At 48.8% G+C, this 20,634-nt stretch overlaps 1 long non-coding RNA gene across 15 annotated transcripts in view; it reads right to left on the bottom strand.

Annotated features, from left to right (window-relative positions):
* LOC137208658 (uncharacterized) overlaps positions 1 to 20,634 on the bottom strand; it is a 151,598-nt gene that overhangs the window by 44,305 nt on the left and 86,659 nt on the right. For 13 of the 15 annotated variants that reach the window (XR_010935716.1, XR_010935708.1, XR_010935707.1 and 10 more), the window contains one exon: positions 998 to 1,115. The exons of 1 other annotated variant lie outside the window; for it this stretch is intronic. This is a non-coding gene — a long non-coding RNA (uncharacterized lncRNA). Of the gene's footprint in view, positions 1 to 997; positions 1,116 to 8,305; positions 8,709 to 9,597; positions 11,997 to 20,634 lie in introns of all 15 variants that reach the window. One more of the 15 variants, XR_010935710.1, reaches the window with a different exon arrangement.

The following is a 20,634-nucleotide window of genomic DNA, read 5'->3' as shown; positions in this document are numbered from 1 at the left end:
GGATGAACTAAGGAAGCACCTGTTTTGTGCTTGGCGACACGAAGTTCCCTCCGGGACAGTCACACCAGGAAACTGTTACATAAACTGGGTTTCCTGATGCCCTGGCCCCGCCCTGCCCATCCTCAGCTGTATCCCAGCCAAGCACAGTCGCCCTCAGCGGCCACCGTGGTGCTGTCCGCGGGCCCAGCGGGGAGACTCAAGGCCAAAGCCGGCCTTTGTCTCTGGGCCCACAGAGCTCTCGTTACCGAGGCCGCCACCCAGACAGGCTCATTCCTGCCTCACCGGCCCACGAATGGCTCCATGGGGAATGTCGGGGCCATAACTGCTTTCTGCCCAGTGTCTGTCTCGGGTTCAGACACAACTCTCCTGGGGGGTGGCGAAGGACACGTTCACACAGGTCCACATCAGAGGCCTGGACACAGACGGGGGCAACACCCAACCCCCAGTCACCCTCCCAAATGCCTTCCAGAAGAGTCCATTGAAATGAAAGAGCAGGCCTCTCTGGGGACCAGGCAAATTGGAACACAGGAAGCAGAAAGACTGCACAGGAGAAGGGATCCTGCCCAGGGGTCCTAAGCCCAGAGTCTGCCTGCTGGCTCTGCCGGACAATTCCCCTCCCTCTCCAGGCCTCAGTCTGTCTGAGGAAGAAATGAGGGGCTTGACCTCACCTCCACCCAGAGGCTAGCCCAGCTCTGACCATTGTTCCCTGAACCGTGACCCCAGAGCACCAGGTCTGGGAGGTGGAGGTGGATGCTCCCTGGAAAACGTTTTCATTGGTCCAGTATCCTTGGGGGGCCCTGCACACAGGAGCCCCCTCTTAGAGACTGTCGTGGCACCACTAAAGGTCCTGAGAAGGCCTGCAGCCCAGAGTCCATTAACGTGTGGAGCCCAGAGTTTTCCTAATTCATGTGACCACAAAAAGGCTTTTCTCCAAAGACTCCTACTACTTCTAACACGCATATTGAGAGCTGATGACCCAGGCGTTTGACACTGTTACCAAGGTTCTTCTGAGGATTCTGTCTCCTTGGGATGTAGGGTCAGATGAATCCGCTCTGATAACAAAGGCCCTGGCGTAGAAAGACAGGTGTCTCCAGATGTGCGTCCAGAACAATAGTCTAAGGAACAAAGAAAGGAAACACCTGAAACCTTGAAGGGTTGCTTGTTCCCGTTTGTGATTGAGGGTGCCCAGAGGCGGGGGCAACGGGCATCTCCACCTGGCTGGCCCTCAGCCAGCAGTTCCCTTCTCCCGCCAGCCTCAGTGTGTCCAAAGGTGGAATTGGGGGTTGGGAAGACTGCCCCAGGGGCCAGCCGAGCTCTGACAATTGCTTCCCCAACCATGACCTCTGGGGGAGAGAGACAGACATGCTGAATCCACACATCCAGCGCGAATCTTAGCTTTCTGGCCCCAAACCTGCCCCTCCTTGGGGGCCCCATCTCGCCGCCATCTCCCCAGTTGCCCCAGACAGAAATAAAATGTCACCCTCCTCCCCAACCCGCCCACCACATTGCCATGCCCAGTCTCCAACGCCTAGTAATGCCACCTGGTAAACAGCCCTCAAACCCTTCCTCTCATCTCCATCCCCTCCATCATTCAACAGCAAATATTTACAGAGCACACCCCATGTGTGAGGTCACCACCTTAATTCTGCCCGACGTCCCCTGTACAGAGCGTCACAAGAGCCTCCACAGGTCCTCCTTCCTTGCTGCCCCCAGAGCCTCTTTCCAAATGCAGACCTCAGCGGTCCCATGGCCCTCTGGGTCCCATCCAAACTCCTCAGCCTCACGTGGTCTGACCACAGCTGCCTGCCTTTCCTGCTTCTCCGACACTCACCCTTTCCTTGATGCTAAGATGCTGACAACCGCATCCATTGCAAGGCGCTCCAGAGAGGACCAGCTAAGGTAATGCTCACAAAACACAGAACCAGTATCACAGCGTGAAGGGAAGCATGCAGGATAGCACGCTTCTGTTTGCAGAAAGAGAGTCTGGCATTCAGTCCCCCCACCAGCAAGGTAACACCTCCCCGAGCTCATCCTTTCCAACGTAGACTCCACCTACCTGCCGAGAGAAATTAAGCCATTGAAGCTGTTCGCTGAAGGAAGGTGGAAAGTTTGCACCTGAATTCCACCACTGCCCGCTCTGTCCAGGCCTCTCCTCAAGCAAGGCCCAGGATGCCCTCCCTGGTGAGACACAGAGCCACCCCCAGGGCTGGGGTCTTCTCCACAGAGGACAACACTCCCCCACGCCCACCCCACAGGGATGGGCTCCGGGACAGGCTGTCACTATGGGATGTCACAGTGTCAGCCTGGAGAGGTTCCCGGGCACTGAGGGTTGTAAACACCCCCCTAATCACAGATCTCAGCAGGACCACCTGCTCCCAGGGGCGCACTCCGCAGGCAGCCTCACCCAGGGCAGCCCCCCGCACCACGAGAGGCTGTTCTGATGCATCATGGATGAGGCTGCGGTGAGGCCGGGCAGGGCCTGAGTCCCTCTGACCTCCAGGGCCTTTCCAAGGCCAACCCTCGGTCACCCCTGGAAAGTGCAGCGGAGTCTGTTATTTCTAGGAAACGAGGGTACACACTTGCACTCCTGGGACCCAGCCTGCTCTGAGCTGCGAGGGGAATGCCACAAACCCTGGATGGGCTCGGACTACATCTCCATGGTCGTGCAGACCTCCCATCTCTGATACCCCCAGTCTGCATCCTCTTCCTTGCTGGGTGGCTCCCTTGTGGTCCACGAGATCCTCCTATGTGTTTCTGGAACCACAGACTGTACCCACAGGTGACGGTGAACAAGTACAGCTCCAGCCCTTCCTGCCTTGTTCTTGCGTGGCTGGCTGCCTAACCTGCCCCTGCCAGGTCACTCCTTGGGGACGTGGGTCTCACAGGGACAGGCCCGGGGGTCCTAGGTGGGTGTGAGAAGGGACTGACACGGTGACTGAGCAGTGTCCCCCACGGCCTAGAGGAACAAGTGCGTCTCACCCTGGGGAAGGAGTCATCTAGGGATGGGTAGTTAAGACACATCTGAAAGGTGGCGTAACCTAAAGCTGCAAGTAACAGAAAGTCTGACTCATAGTGGCTTAAAGAAACAGGGGTTTATCATCTCACATTAACGAGAAGTCTGAAGGGAGGTAGCCCGACGTCGGTTCAGTGACTAAGAAATCGTCATTTCTTAGCCTCTTGCTCACAGTTACACAATAGCTCTTGTGGGTCCAGGAATAATGAGCACAGCAAGAGGAGGAGGGATCAACACGCCAGCCCAGGCTGCGCGTCATAGCTAAGAAATCTCTTCCTATAGCCCAAGACTGCAAAAACTTCCTCTGTGTTTCCATCTTGAGGTTTCATAAATTGTAGCTTTTACACTTAGGATCACTTTTAATATTCTATATGGTATATGGAATGGATTGTGTTTCTTTTCTTTTCTTTTACATATGGATATTTGATTATACCATCAGCATTTGTTGAAAAGACTATCTTTTCTACCCTGAGTTGCCTTTTCCCCTGTGTTGAAAATCAATTGACAATATAGGTATGGGCCTATTTCTGGATTCTCTATTCTTTTCCCTTGACCTTTATGTCTGTTTTTACGCCAATACCACACTGTTCAGGTTATTAGAGCTCTGTAATAAATCTTTAAGTCTGCTAGCGTAAGTTCTCCAAATCTGTTCTTTTTTTTTAAGTTGTTTTGGCTATTCTATATAAATTGCATTTCTCTATAAATTCCAAATAAGAGTCAACTTATTCATTCCTATGGAAATCCTGCTGAGATTCTTATTGAGTTGCATCTATAGATCAATTTGGGAAGAATTGACATTTCAACAATATTGAGTTTTCCAGTCTACAAACATGGTATTTCTTTCTATTTATTTTGGTCACTTAAAATTTCTCTGAACAGTTTTCAACGTACAGGTCTTTCCCATCTTTTGTCAGACTTACCCCATGATAGGCAGAATAATGCCAGTGCCCCAAGATGCCTACATTATAATCTTCAGAACCTGTGAATATGTTACATTACACGATAAAGGATTTTGCAGATGTGATTAAGTTAAGAATCTTGCAGTGAGGAGGTTATCCTGAATTACCTGTGTGGGCCCAATATCACATATAAGAGGGAGGCAGGAGAGTCATGGTCAGAAAGATGAAGATGTGACATTGGAAGCAAAGATAGAGATGTAGGGCCGTGGGCCACAAGGAATGAAGGCAGCCTCTAAAAACTGGAAAGGCAAGGAGCATTCTTTCCTAGAGCATCCAGAAGGACCAGCCCTAATGACACCTTGATTTTAGCCTACTGAGACTAATTTGGGACTTCTGACCTGTAGAACTATACGATAATAAATTTGTGTTACTTTAAGCCACTAAGTTTGTAGTAATTTGTTACAGCAGCTATAGGAAACAAATACGGATTTTGGTGACGGAAGTGGAGTACTGCTGTCAACAATACTTAAAATTTTTGGAAGTGGCTTTGGAATTGGGCAGTGGAAAAGCAGTGGAAGACTTTTGAGGAGCATTATAGAAAAAGCCTAGAAACGTGGATGTTAAAGACCCTACTGGTAAGGACTCAGAAGGAACTGAGGGGTATGGTAGAGAAAACCTATATTGTCTTAGAGAACCCCTAAACATTACAAACAGACTGTTACCTGAAACATGGATGTTAAAAGTGCAGCTGATGGGGGTTCAGAAGAAAACGAGGGATATGTTAATGGAAGCTAGAGAAAGGGGATCATTTCTGCCTATACAGTGGCAGAAAGCTTAGCTAAATTGTGTCCTGTGGTTATGCAGGAAGCAAAGCTTATAAACAAGAAATCTGGCTTATCTATTTGAGTAGATTTCTAAACAAAGTATTTGAAAGGGCAGCCTTGTTTCTCCTCGCTGCTGATATTAAAATGCAAGAGGAAAGAGTGATTGAGGGAAGAAATGTTAAGCAAAAGGGAGCCAAAACTTGAAGAGCTGGAAAATTATCAGTCTATTCAGATTGCAAAAGACACTAAAATGAGCAGGACTTCCCTGGTGGTCCAGTGGTTAAGAATTGGTCTTGCAATGCTGGGGACACCGGTTCAATCTCTGGTCAGGGAACTAAGATCCCACATGCCGCAGGGCAACTAAGTCCACGCACCACAACTACTGAGCCCTCACGCCACAACTAGAGAGCCTGCATGCCACAACTAGAGAGCCCGCATGCCACAACTACAGAGCCTATGTGCTCTGGAGCCCTCACACCACAACTACTGAGCCTGCACGCCACAACTACTGAGCCTGTGCACCACAGCTAGAGAGAAGCCTGCGCAAAATAAAATAAATAAATATAAGTTTTTTAAAAAAAGACACTAAAATTGGGAAATTTGCTGTCAGGAAAAAACATGCTCCAGAGAGAAAGGAGGGTATAACTGGACAACATTTTGCTTGGGCCTTGAAAGGAGCAAAAATTCACAGTATTCTGTCACACAGAGAGTTCTTTAAAGAGACTCTGTCTGTGACTCATGTATTCACAGCCATCTCAGCAGAGGCCAAAAATAGAGATGATATTATCTAGGAAAGACATGTGGAGGAGCCAGGTCTAGCGGAGTGAGTCCCTGTGATGTGCATAGGAGAACCACAAGGTTGTTAAGAATTTTATACCAACAGAAAGAGCCATCTTAGACTGAAAGGGACAGATAAAGGACAAAATGAAAGAAGGATGTCAGGCTCCCCAAATTCTGCAGGCAGGAAGCAGACTGATAAAACTCCCCAGCTTCCAACACATGCTACCCTTCATGACAAAGGATAACTCTGAAGACAGAGCCTTGAGCCCAGACGTTGGAGCCGCAAGACCAAAGGGCAGAGCCGAGAGCTACAGAAAATTATTCATAGGTCTTGAAACCTGATGGAGTTTGCCCGGTTGGTTTTTGAAATTGCTTGGAACTAGAGATTTCTTCTTTTCCTTTTATTTTCTCCCTTTTGAACAGAAATGTCTTTAATTGGTATCCTATGCTTTTCTCCCTCCTCCCCATTGTATTTAGGGAGCAGATACCATGTTTTCTTGTTTCACAGGTCCACAGATGGAGAGAGATATTTTTCCTCCAGGATGGATCACACCCAGAGTCTCACCCACACTTAACTTAGATGACTTAGATCATGAGATTTGGAACTTCTGAACTGACGAGATTTACATGAGATTTGGTGCTATATAGTGTTTGGAACTTTGGTGATGTTGAGATGGGGTAAACACATTTTGCATGTGAGATGAATGTGAATCTTTGGGGGTCAAAGAGCAGATGTGGTAGGCAAAATGCTGGCCCCCAAAGATGTCCATGTCCCAGTCTCTGAAACCTGCAAATATGTCACCTTACATGGTAAATGGGACTTTGCAGATGTGATTAAGTAAAGGCTCTTGTGATAGGGAGATCATTCTGGGTTATCCACATGGGCTCAATGTAACCAAAAGGATCCTTATAAAAGGGAAGCAGGAAGGTCAGAGTCAGAGATGGAGATGTGAGGAAGGAGTCAGAGATCAATGTCATGGGAGGCCATGAGCCAAGGAATGGGCAGCCTCTAAAAGCTGTAGAGGCGAGAAACTTGATTCTTCTCTGGGGCCTCCTGAAATAATGCAGCCCTGCTGATACCTTGATTTTATCCCACTGAGACAAATTTTGAACTTCTAGCCTCTGTAACTGGAAAACGAAAAACGTGTCTTATTTGTTTTAAGGCACTAAGTTTGTGGTAATTTATTACAATAGCAATAGGAAACGAATACAATCCCTAAACATTTAATATTTTTATCCTATTGTAAATGGAAATTTTTATAGTTCAATTTCCATTTGTTCATTTCTAGTATGTAGGAAAAATGATGTTTATATATTGTTCTTGCATCCTGTAACCTAACTAAACTCAACTATTAGTTCTAGTAACTCTTTTTTAGACTCCATAAGACTTTCTACAGACACAAGGATGTTGTTTAAGAATAAACACAGTTTAACTTTTTCCTTTCCAATCAGGATGCCGTTTATTCTTTTTCTTGCCTTATTGCACTGGCTAGAACTGACTACTTAACTGGCTACAATATTGAATGGAAGTGGTGAGAGTGAACATCTTGACTTGTTCTTGAACTCAGGAAGGAAAATGTTCTGTCTTTACCACTGAGTATAATGCCAGCCATAGGTTTTCCATAGATGACTTCATCAGGTGAGGAAATTCTTGTCCTAGGTTTCTGAGAGTTTTAATCAAGAACAGATATAGGGGCATTTCCCTGGTGGCACAGTGGTTAAGAATCCACCTGCCAATGCAGGGGACATGGGTTCAAGCCCTGGTCCGGGAAGATCCACATGCCACGGAGAAACTAAGTCCATGCGCCACAACTACTGAGCCTGCGTTCTAGAGCCCGTGAGCCACAACTACTGAGCCCACCTGCCACAACTACTAAAGCCCGCACACCTAGAGCCCGTACTCCGCAACAAGAGAAGCCAGCGCAATGAAGAGTAGCCCCTGCTCTCTGCAACAAGAGAAGCCAGCGCAATGAAGAGTAGCCCCTGCTCTCTGCAACAAGAGAAGCCACCGCAATGAAGAGTAGCCCCTGCTCACCGCAACTAGAGAAAGCCTGCACGCAGCAACAAAGACCCAACGCAGCCATAAATTAATTAATTTTTTAAAAAAAGAACAGATGCAGGATCTTGAATTCTGCTTTTTCTTAATCCATTGATATGATCATGTCTTATTTAACCTATTGGTAGAATGAATTACAATTGTAGATTTTCAACTTTTGAAAACCCTGCATTCCTGGGATAAACCACTTTAGGTCATGATGTGTTATTTTTTAATATATTGTTGAAATCAGTTTGATAGAATATTGTTAATTTTTGCATGTATGAGGAATATTGGTCTACAGTTTTTTTTCCCCTCATTTTTGCTCCACATCTTGAGATTCCACAAGATGACGGTAGGCAGCCTCCTAAGGCATGACAGACTGAGCTTTTACAAGAGCCTCATAGGTTCTTCATTCTGAAAAATTTGAAGCTGGAAGAATTGTCACAAGGACTCGTCTTTTGATCCTTTTACAGCCAAACGCATAACAGTCTGAAAGGATGAAAATGTTCACTCATATCTTCCCCCCATCCTTCACTCCCTGGCTTTACCTAGAGAGGAAGAGAAAACTCATGCCTGAATAAGTACAGGCATGTTATAGTTACTATTTCCTAAAAAAATTTACTCTCACTTTAGGGCTGTCTCAAAACTTTGCAAAAGAAAGATAATCTCCTTGGCACATAGTAGGAACTCAATAAATATTTGTTAAGTAAATTAGAGAATAGATACACGAGTAAGTGAACAAAAGAATCACCTTCAAGATGTCCCACTTGGGAAGAGCTGGTGTCAGTTCGTAAACTTTCCAAGGGAGCCATGAGTAGGCTCAGGGAGTCTGCAACACCCACACCCCACGCCTGATAAAAAAAACAGCGGGCAAGTGGGGCTACAGGCATACGTGCAGTTTTTTAATTCTCGTTGCGGTCTATGACCCAGAAAAGATTAAGAATCATTTCCTTGAGGCCTTTAAATATGCGGATGAATGAAACATAAACAATATTAATTTGCTTCCCATGGCCAAGTTACTGGCTCCTAAGGATGGTCGGACTCTCAGGACAGCCTTGGTGTCTGTACAGGAGATCTCCCAATCTCTGAGCCCCGCAGCAGAGCTTCATTTATCGCCTCTCCAAGTGCACAGTTAACTTCCCAGGCAGCAGACCCTTATGAAGCAAACCAATTAGGGATCCATTAGAGCCTTGCAGAGGGCCATTAATCCTCCCCACCGCAGGCCAGTGAGAGCACGGGAGGTTTTCCCAAGGAAGGGACTGAGCCTGGAGACAGTCATTTGTTCCCTTCAGAGCAATCCAGCCCCCAGTGGGGTGGGGACAAGGGAGGCTGCATGTGTCCCTGTAGGATGTCACAGCAGAAGAAGGGGCACGAGGAAGGAAAAGAGGCACACTGCTAGGCCTCCTGTCGGCTCTGTTCACCACTCGAGGGGACCCGAGTTTGTCTCTGGAGGTCCATGGAATTTTCTTAGTTTCCATTAAATCCCTGAATTGTTGAGACTGCAAGAAATACACTGGGCTCTGAAAGGAATTAAAAATGTGGACACGTGAATGCAACCTGAAGAACCAAATTGTGTTCTCTTGCAATTAAAAATAAAAGATATGGACCATGGAGATGGGTAAATGGCTTACTGGGATGTGTTCAGATGCCCTGGAAGTCCATTAGCATGAAAAGGCTCCCTCCTTGACATGCTTACTTTTAACAGCCCTCTCAGAATCTCTGCTAAGATATCAGGACACACACCCCAAGATAATTCCCTGGAAATAGTCTGTGTATCAGAGAGCTGCCCACACTCCCTGGACTGGCTTCTCTAGACACAGAGGCTGATCAGAAGGAGGGGTACAGTCAGTGACCCCTGCTGAAAATTAATCTGTGAGCAACTCCCCTCTGCTGGGGTGGTGGGTGGAATTGGGGTAAACTTCTGGAAAGCACAAAGGAAATACACATCAAAAGGGACGTGCATACTATTTGTACTAGTTATTTATTGCCACATAATAAATCATCTCCAACCTTAGTGGCTTAAAACAGCAAACATTAACTCACAGCTCCGGTGGGTCAAGAGTCCAGTCATGGGGCTTCCCTGGTGGCACAGTGGTTGAGAGTCCACCTGCCGATGCAGGGGACACGGGTTCGTGCCCCAGTCCGGGAAGATCCCATATGCCGCAGAGTGGCTGGGCCCGTGAGCCGTGGCCGCTGAACCTGCGCTCCGCAACGGGAGAGGCCACAACAGTGAGAGGCCCGCGTAATGCAAAAAAAAAAAAAAAAGAGAGAGAGTCCAGTCATGGCTTGGATGGGTGCTTCTGTCTCAAGGTCCCTCACAAGGATGCAGTCGAGGTGCCAGCCAAGGCCCCAGTCTCATCTGAAGGCTCAAGTGTGGGAGAATCCTCTTCTAAGCTCACTTACATTGTTGTTGGAAGGATTCATTTCCTCACCAGCCATTGGGTCCAAGGTCTCAGCTCCTCACTTGCCATTGGCTAGAAGCCTCCTTCAGGTCCTCGCCGTGTGGGCCTCACCATGGTGCAGCTCACAATATGGCAGGCCGCTTTGCTCAAAGCAAACAAGTAAGAAGCCTGAGCAAGATGGAAGTCAGTATTTTGGCACCCTAATCTTGAAAGTCACATCCTGTCACTTTCACTGTATTCTGTTCATTAGAAGCAAGTCACTAGGTTTCAGCCCCCTCTCAAGGGGAGGAGGTTACACAGCACAGGGATATCCAGAGGTGGGGATTACTGAGGACCAATTTACAGACTGCCTACACACCCTTGAGCCCTGTAACTCCACTTATTGGAAGTTACCCTAAAAGAAATAATCAGACAAGTACAAAGATGTACAGTCAACACTGCTGTTTAAAACAGTGCCCAACTAGAATCCGTCTGGGCTGGCTGAATCTGTTACAACATGTTCAAATGACAGAGTACTGTGCAGTCACTAAAACACAACATAGAAGGACATTTATGTACATGAAAAAACATTTGAGATATAGTATAAAGTTTAAAACAGCAGAACACGGGACTTCCCTGGTGGTCCAGTGGCTAAGACTCCACACTCGCAATGCAGGGGGCCTGGGTCCGATCCCTGGTCAGGGAACCAGATCCTGCATGCTGCAACTAAGAGCCCGCATGCCACAACTAAAAGATCCTGAACGTGGAGACGAAGATCCCGCGGGCCACAACTAAGACCCCGTGTAGCCTAATAAATAAATAAATCAATAAATATTTTTTAAAAAGCAGAACACAAAATCATATGCAATATGATTCCCATATTCAAATCTATAGAGGGAAAATAATAAAAGAAACCTCTACTTTTTAACACTTTGATGTATCTCTGGGTAACAGGACTACACATGATTTTCATCTCCTTTATACTTCCTTGTGTTTTTATAATTTTCTACAATAAATAGGTATTACTTTTATCATAAGAAAAGAGAATGCTTTTTTAAGATTTAAATTCACTGGGTGGTAACAATGTCACACTTTCCACATTTGTTCTCCTCTGCAAACCTGAATGACAGAGGAAGAAAAGAAAGATGGAGCAGAGGCAGCCCCAGTACTTGAACTGGGCCCTGAGGCTGAGGGAGAGACCAGGCCTCAGGCCACTGACGGCTATGCCATGCCATTGTGCACATCTGAAAAACCACCCTTCTGGGAGCTTGGTGAGCCTGGGGGTAATTTAGAAGAAGGTGCCCCCCCTCTCTGAACAGACACAGCCCCGACCCAGGGTACACGGCGTGGCCAGCAGAGCGTGGGCCGGACTTCAGCCCCACTCGCCTCCCCAGCCAGGCACCCTTGCTCTTGTCCTGTGGCCTTGCCTACCTGAAGGTGAGAGGCAAGTGGGCAAAACCCCAGCTTCTGGGTGTCGCAAGCCGGCTCACTTCTCACAGTTCGCCTCGCCCCACTCCTGCCCTGTGGGCGGCTGTTCGTAGGCCAGACGCCACCACTTCCTAGACCTGGCCACACCGGTTAAGTGGCTGCCGCGAGGCCAAAGGGCCAGGAAGGAGAGCAGGGAGCTCTCAAAGACTCGTCCCTCACCCAGCTCCATCGCTCTCTCCATTCCGAGCTGCACTCATCTTCTAGACAATCCGGACGCCCCAAGCCCTGCTGTCTCGGGCCTCACAGGCTCAGCTGCACCTTTCTCTGCAGGGCTTCCCCGACTCCGCCCCCCGCCTGAGCTTCCTCTCCTGCTTCCCACCTCCTCCATCCAGACGACAAATCACAAACGAGCCATCAGAGAGGGGGCCTCGCCGGCCCTGAGTATTTGCTCTGTGCCACTGCAGCTGGGGCTTCACACGTGCTACGTCATCCTCAGCAGGCGTTGTCATCCCAACTTGCCATGAGAAACCTGAGCCTCGGGGAAGGCAATGAACTGTCGCAGGCCACACAGCCAGGAAGGGAGGGACGGGGCTGCGACTCAGAGCTCATCTTACTAGTCCACGCACGATGCCTCTTGATGTTTGTTCCACAGGGAGAAGAGGGAGGAGAGAAACACGGCTATGTGTTAGAAACCCGAGCACTTTATCTGTTAATGACATGTAATAATTCAAAAGCAAGCCTGAGGGCAGAAAATCCCCACCGATCGTGTTTCCAGGGACTGGGAGAATCAAAAGGCTAACCTGACCAGCAGGGCACAGACCCCCGTGTGGTCTCCAGGCCCGCTGACCTGGATTCTTAGGGACCAGAGACAGGAAAGGTCACCTCCACAAAGCGGGTGGCTCTCGGGACCCAGAGCATCCTGGGAATGACCAGGACACTCACTGGGCTTCTCTAGCCTAGACCTGGTCATGGGAAAAGCTTCCAAACCTCCTGGGGCACAGCCCCGGGTGGCTGACGGGCCCACGGCCCGGCTGAAGCAGAGACCCCATCCCACCGGCAGGCAGCCCACACGTGGGTGGGTGCTGCAGGGGTCCCGCTCAGAACAGAGAGCCCCCCGTTTCAGGACAACGAAAAGATCCTGACGGTCCAGCATGGAGGGAGGAGGGTCAGCTGCCACTTTGCACCAGGCTTAGAAATTATTACCTCCCAAATGGGGCCTCCATCCTGGCTTCCCAGCATGCACTGGGCTCAGGAAAAGCATCCCAGCTTATCGGGAGGATGAAGGAGGTGGAAGGGAAGGAGAAAGAAGCAGATTTTCCAGTACATGCCATGTAAGGTGTTTGGTTTACATTATCCCATTTACCTTCCCACAACTCTGGGAAGTGGGCATTCATGTTCTTCCTATTTTCTAGAAGAGGAGGATGTGAGTCTGAGACAGGAAGAAGCTTGCTGGCGGTCACACGGCCAGAGAGCACTGGGTTTAGGCACAGGCCTCTGAGGGGAGCCCCGAGCCAGCGCACCTTGGCTCAGACCATAAGGTGGCGATCAGCAAGGGAAAGGTCCTGTCATCACTGGCTTCACTGCAGGGAAGCAGGGGACGTGCCAAGCTGCCTGGATCCCCCCTCATTCCGTCTCCACTTCACCCGAGTGGGAGCTGAATCCCAGAGCATCCGATTTCACACAGCCAGTTAGGACGTGGCCGTCTCTGTCCTCTAGGTAGGTGACCGAGGCAGGGCGCTGGGATGGTCTGACTCCCCGGCCCCAGTCCCTGCTCAACCAGTGAATGGCAGTGGACTCAGGGCAGCCTCTCCCTCTCTCCGCTTCCATTTCCCCACCTGGAAAACTGTGCAGGTTAAAGGAGACGTTGCTGCAGCCTGTAGCCTCGGCCTGCCATGATTCTCCTTCAGTCTAAAAGGTTGTTGGCTCTGAACCCGATTAGGATAAGTCCATTTCAGACAATGTGCGTCCCCCGTGGGCTCTGTTCTCCCCCATCCGCCTCCCATTTGCCTGTCATCACCCAAAGTAACCACTTACTGAATTACCAAGGAGAAGGCCAGCAGGTCGAGAGAGGGGAAACGGCAAAAACCAATCTTAACAAAAAGTATTTGAACTCCCAATAAAATTTCATCCCTTCCCATTGGCAGATTTTATCATTTTTTATTTAAGCCCCGTGCAGCCAAGCATGTGGACAGGAGCTCGCTTCTGCCCCAGATAGAGAATAACAGCGGCCCTGACCTGGGGAGCCCCCGGGAGGGTGGAGCGCCCTCCACAGGCTGTGATGGAGGGCCCACTACAGAGCTGGTTCCTGCCAGCCCTCCAGGATGCCTGAACGCCCACCACGGGAGGGAGTCTTTTTGGAAATTACATTTAATAATAGCAACAACACCAGCAGCTCTCATTTCTTGAGCGCTCGTCACGTGCCAGGTGCAGAGCTCGGCCCTTACACACCCTTGTCTCACTTAATACCCTGAGAGGGGGACACTCTGATTATCTCCATTGTAGAGATGAACGAACCAAGGCCCAGCAAGGATAAGTAACTTGCCAAGACCTCACAGGCAGTCGAGAGCAGAGAGGGCTTTAAACCTGGTGTGTCTGACTCTGGTGCGTGTGCTCCTAACCCATTGTCACTGGCCTTTCAGGAGAGGCGTGTGGTTAAGAGTCTCTGGGCTCAGGGGTCCTGTGAAAAATGAACCTGTGTATTCATTCAACAATCAGGAAACTTTGATCATGGACTGGGTAGTAGGTGATACCAAGGAAAAGTTTAGGATGATGGTGACACAGTTATGTAAGGAGAGATCCAGGGTTTTACAAATGTCCACTGGATTATGTAGTGATGTTAAGACACGGTGTCTGGCATTTGCTATGAAATCTTTCAGGAAACAAGGAAAACAAACTGGGCAAAAATCTTACTAATTGTTGCATCTGAGTAATGGCTATATGGGGCTCATTGTATTATTATTTCTACTTCCAAGTATGTTTGAAAACATTCATAAGTATGTATTTTAAAATACATACAGGAGTTCCCTGGTGGTCTAGTGGTTAGAATCCAGTGCTTTCACTGCCGTAGCCCAGGTTCAATCCCTGGTCAGGGAACTGAGATCCCACAAGCCGCACAGCGTGGCCACAAAAAAAAAAAAAAAAAAAAACACACAGAACATCATTCGTCATTAGGGATGTGCAAATCAAAACTACAATGAGAAACCAGCTCACATTCATCAAGATGGCTACTATCCCCAAGAAACAAACAAAAAGCAGAAACTAACAAGTGCTAAAGAGAACGTGGAAAAATCCATACCCTTGAACATTGTTGGTGGGAATGTAAAATGTTACAGCTGCTGTGAAAAACAGTACAGCAGTTCCTCAAAAAATTAAAAACATAATTACTACATGATCCAGCAAGCCCACATCTGGATATATATCCAAAAGATTTGAAAGCAAGTTCTCAAAGAGATATTTGTACCCCCATGTTCATAGCAGCATTATTCACTGTAGCTAAATGTGGAAGCAACACATATGTCCATCTATGAATGAATCAATAAACAAAATGTGATATATCCAGACAGTGGAACATCATTCAGCCTTTAAACAGAAGGAAATTCTGATACAGGCTACAATGTGGAAGAAGCTTGAGGACAGCATATGCTAAATGAAATGAGGCAGTCAAGAAATGAAAACTATTGCTTGATTCCACTGATACGACGTACCTAGAGCAGTCAAATTCACAGAGCTCCAGTTTGGGAGGAAGAAAAAGTTCTGGAGTTGAATAATGGTGATGGTTGCCCAGCAATGTGAATGTACTTGATAATACTGAATGGTACACTTAAAAATGGTCCAGATGGTAACTTTTATGTTTTTGTGTAATTTACCACAATTTTAAAAAAGTTTTTAAAACACGCACATACACAAAATGAACCATTTTGCTGTGTGCCCATGTGAACGTTCTCCAGAAGCTGTTTGAAGTAGAGAAACAAGCAAATACAGTACTATGTAGTTAAGTAGATGCATAGGAAAAAATTCTGTAAAGACACGGAATTGTCTTTCTGTGGTTTTCTCTGGGGAGTGAGACGGAGGTGGCTGGGAAGTAGGAAACCTGGACTTTCTATTTTGTAAGTTTTTATGCTATTTGAACTGTTGAAACAAAAACTGTTCTATGCATTATTTTGGAAATAAGTTTGATTTTTTTTTTTTAGTGCAACTACGGTCCCTGGGACAGGAAGTTATCACCAGCCCCAACACATTAGCAGTGACTGTAGGATAGATTTGGCCCTGACCTCTGGCCCTGGAGGAAAGACGGGGATGGCTCTCTCTGTGTTTCTGCGTGAAGGAGAGGGAGGGGGGGTTATGAGGGGACTGGGTCTGAGCAGGAGACACATGAGGCCTCGTTGGATCCTGCGACTGCTTGTGCAAGGAAAGGGCTCTGAATCACGAAACAGGAGCGTGAACAGAGGGGCAGAGGAGCCCCTGGGGCAGCCCCACCTGAGCATTGGGACAGGTGGGGTGAGACGCAGCCCTGAACCCAGCCCAAGGCCTGTGTGTCAGTCCAAGCCCTGCAGTCTCCATCCCCGGGACCCAGGAAGGCCTCAGGCATTTCATTTATAAAATATAAAGGGTCAGGCTTCCCTGGTGGCGCAGTGGTTGAGAGTCCACCTGCCGACGGGGGGGACACGGGTTCGTGCCCTGGTCCGGAAAGATCCCACATGCCGCGGAGCGGCTGGGCCCGTGAGCCATGGCCGCTGAGCCTGCGCTTCCGGAGCCTGTGCTCCGCAGCGGGAGAGGCCACAGAGTGAGAGGCCTGTGTACCGCAAATATATATATATATATATATATATAAAGGGTCATATCTGCTCTCAGACCACCAGGATAATTTTTTAAAAGAGAATGGATAACAGCAATTAATATTTATCATGATCAGAATATGCACCTAGCCCTATACTAAGAGCTTTATTTGTATCAGTTCATTTAATCCTTATTAAACAGCACTATGAGGAGAGAGAACCATCATAATCCCTATTTCACAGATGAGAAAACTGAGGCACAGAGAGACTGAATGACTTGCCCAAAGTCATTACACAGCTAGTAAGTAGCAAAGTTGACTATGTGTCTGGAATCTGGCCTAACAACCATGTTCCAATGGTGCCTCTCAGTGGAGACTCTATGACTCAGGACTCCACTGGAAGGAAGTGACAGAAACCCAAACAGGCAAGCTCAAACATAAAAAAAATAAATATAAAAAATATCTTGGATAAAGAAAAGGAAAACTCTAAGGTCCTGCTTCAGGCACAGCTGGATCCAGGTGCTCAAGTGATGTGTGGAATTCACCTCCCTCCATCTCCCACTCTGCTTTCACCCAGGCAGGCTCTATTCTCAAGCAGACTCCCACATGGGTGACAAAGAAGTTCCCAGAACTTTAGGCTTTGGTTCCACCAGTCTGGCAACCCCCACAGAGCAAGGGATTCCTTCCAATTAAACTCCCAGGTTTGGGTCTCACTGGATGGGCTCGGGCCACATCCTCATTCCTGAACCAAGCCCTGTGATTTGAGGAAGGCCTGGGTCTGAGTAGAAGAGGGGGGTTCCCCAAAGGAAAATTCAGGCCATTCCTGAAGAATGAATGATGGCCGCTGGGCAGGTAGAAATGTCAGCAGTCCCTTCGACGTGGAAGTGCTTAGAATTCTGCCAGGCAGGGTCAGACATGGGAATTATTACTATAGGAGACCACTGTGTGCATGGCATCTGCCACAAACCCAGGCTGAGACCCCCGAGTCCACAGAGGGGTTGGCAGGACATTACTGTTGGTCTGGCATCACCACACACATTGGCTGGTCTCAGAAGGGTGCAGAGAGCAGCACGGGTCTGTGGCCCTGGGGTCTGCATTCCCTCCCTGGTTCTGCAATCCCTGGCTGTGTGGTCTTGGGAACGTGGCCTAAACTGTGCTCAGCCTCAGTTTCCTCATCTGAAAAATGGGAACTACAAAACCTCATGTACAGGATCGCAGCAAGGATTGCATGAGAAAAGGATCTGGGTGCCTGGAACCATCCCAGCAAACCTCAGGGGCTCAATCAATGATTTTTTTTTAATGTAGGAAATCATTTAATATAAATCTCAGTAATTACTGTAACACATTGAATTTTTAAGTAAAATTTTATTCTGGAATACATTGAGATTTGCTGAAAGGCTGTTTGTCGATACCAAAAAACCAACGCTGGTACGTTATTATGAGCTCAACTACAGATTCTACTCATACTTCACCATTTCTTTGTTTTAGTTTAATTATTTATTTTATATTAGGGTATAGTTGAGTTACAATTTTGTGTTCGTTTCAGGTGTACAGCAAACTGATTCAGTTATGCATACACATATCCATTTTTTTTCAGATTCTTTTCCCATACAGGTTATTACAGAATATTGAGTAGCATTCCCTGTGCTATACAGTAGGTCCTTGTTGATCATCTCTTTTGTATATAGTAGTGTGTATATGTTAATCCCAAACTCCTAATTTATCCCTCCCCCCACATCCTTCCCCTCTGGTAATCGTAAGCTTGTTTTCGAAGGCTGTGAGTCCGTTTCTGTTTTGTAAATAAGTTCATTTGTTTCATTTTTTTTAGATTCTGCATATAAGTGATATCTTATCAATCAATGACTTTTAAGAGTTCCCCTGCCAGCTGCTGCCCCCGCCCGTGGAAGGCCCTTTGGGCATCTGAACTGAGGACCAGAGGACTTCAGGAAAGCAATTCCTCTTTGCTTTAGCTGTTGGCAGACTTTAACGAAAGCAAATTAAATAAAAGCCAATACTGGGACTTTCTTAAATCTTTTCCAAGGCACTTGACCCAGCAGTGGCGCAAATGCAAAGAGCCGGTCCTGCCAAGGCAATGGATGGGTGGCAAAGATGAGCTCGAGGGTCCCAGAGGCCCAGGGCCTAGGACGCACCTCTGCTCCGGGGTCCCCCTGAGGCTGTTCTGAGAGGGGGTGAGGGAGACTCAGCTGCGACTGTAGAAGTACTGTGTCACCTGTAATGACTCCAAAGAGGTGGGGTTCCCAAAGAGGGTGCCACAGGACCCGCAGCCCTTGGGGAGCTAACAGGCACGCGGTGCCTTCTGGGTGACTTGAAAATGTTAAGAAAGCCTCCCTTTGTGCAAAATGTGAAATAATGTAAATGTCCCCTTTCAAAGGTTTAAAATGTGTCATGAATTCCATAACTGCAAATCTGCTGGCTAAATGAGTCATAAACTGGGCTTTCTGTACTGCCCATGTCCGCGCCACCAGAGCTGCTGCATAATCACGCCCTGCGCTCGATCCACGCTGCGGGAAATCGGTCCTGAATTATTCATGTTGTGGGTGTCACAGTAGCTTAAAGAGTGGATGCTCTTGCTGAAACATAATCATCCTGACTTGGGAACAAGCAGCTGTGCTCAAACCTGCTCTCGGCACGTGCCAGCCACCCCATAAATCACTGTGGGGAGGGGCAGAGGGAGAGGACCGTTGAAATCAGGGATCCCAGGCCACATCCAGCCCAATTCCTATCTGGAAATAAAGCTTTATTGGGTCATTGATTTAGGTACTGGCTACGGCTTCTTCCACACGACAGCAGCTGAGTGGAGTCGCTGAGACAGAAAGGAACAGCCTGCAAAGCCTCAAATATTTACTAACTGGTCCTTTCCAGAAAAAATGGCTGACTCCTGGTTTAAATAAAGTCAAGCACGCTTCTTTCTCGCAGGACTTCTCAGGGGCCTTTAAAGTGTTATTAGACAACGTGAACTGCCACACAAGGGATTTCCCAAACCTATTAGATGGAGAACCTTCTCTTCCCTGGGGCATCTCGCAAGCCTGGGGTCCACGAGGCACACTGGCCACACAGGCCCCACTGTGGCCTGCGCACGGCATCCTGGGACTGAGGTTATAGGAGCAGTAGGATGTTGTGATGAGCCCCCCCAGCGTCTGAGTGACCAAGCAGAGAGTTCTGAGATTCCTGAACTTGCCTAGCAATCCATCCTGCCTCCCCCGATCATGAACTCTAGGACACCTCTGTCTGTGTCCCCCCAAATGGCAGCTCCACTCACTGTAGCCAGGAGGAAAGTGCAGCCCAAGGCAGGAGAGCAAAGGTCGCCCGCTTGGAATGCCCACAAGCAGTGTCCTATGGGAGGAAGTCTAGCTCTCGGGTCAGCCGTCCTGCCCAGGGGTGTTTGCAAAACGGGAACCAGTCACCGAGAGCCGCCAGCGAACATGAGTCACTGCTCCCTCAAATCAACAAACAAGGCCGCAGACCCAGACACCAGCTCTCTCCCTGGAGCATCGCCTGCCCCTCAAGGGCCTCAGCCCTGCCTCTCCCAGCCCCGGGGCACTGAGCTGGCAAAGACTGGCAAGTGGAGGCAGCTGCTCCTTCCTCCAGCCTCAGACCTCAGGCACGTCCGGCCACGCACGCCACACCCTGTGCAACCACTGTCCACATCCCCGATGCAGGCCCGGGCAGCGTGGCAGAAGTGCCCACACGCATCGGGCACAGGATCAGGAAAACCCAACCTCTGCCCCGGAGGGCTCATCAGCCAAAGTGAAAGGAATCATGGAGGAACAGGCAAAGTGCTGTGAAAGAGGGGAAATCCAGGAAGGCTTCCTGGATGGTGTGGCTCCTAAGGTGTGCCTGCATAGAGGGTATTGACCAGGGAGACTCCAAGGGCAGAAAGACATATCAGAGAGCGGGACAAACTGCCCAGGGCAGGGAGCAGCGAGCACAGAGCATTCTGAGGAGCGGTTTGTTCCACGTCTGCTTGAAGGCAGCCTCGTGCAGGCTGAAAGACCCTGGGCTGGGCAGCCTGATTGGGGACGAGGGTGGCAAAGGCCCTGACGGCAGGAGGGGAACTGCTGGCAGCAGAGAGGGCTCTTAGGACCTCTGAGCTGGGCAGCAGCGTGATCAGAACTAGCTGTGCCAGCGAACGAGAAGCACTGTGGCTGCTGCTTCCTTTCATCCTCGTGATGCCTTCAGGAGGTGGGCGTGACCCTTATCCCTGCTTTCCTAAGGAAGAGGTTCAGGGAGGTTAACTTGCCCAAGGCCACCCAGCCAGGAAGTGGCAGGGACAGATTTTTTTTTTTTTTTTTTTTTTGCGGTACGCGGGCCTCTCACTGCTGTGGCCTCTCCCGTTGCGGAGCAACAGGCTCCGGACGCGCAGGCTCAGCGGCCATGGCTCACGGGCCCAGCTGCTCCGCGGCATGTGGGATCCTACCGAACCGGGGCACGAATCCACGTCCCCCACATCGGCAGGCGGACTCTCAACCACTGCGC

The sequence above is a fragment of the Pseudorca crassidens genome, chromosome 16, assembly GCF_039906515.1.
Source record: "Pseudorca crassidens isolate mPseCra1 chromosome 16, mPseCra1.hap1, whole genome shotgun sequence".
NCBI lineage: Eukaryota > Metazoa > Chordata > Mammalia > Artiodactyla > Delphinidae > Pseudorca > Pseudorca crassidens.
Note: the sequence above shows the minus strand (reverse complement) of the source record. Positions and strands in the feature narration are given on the sequence as shown.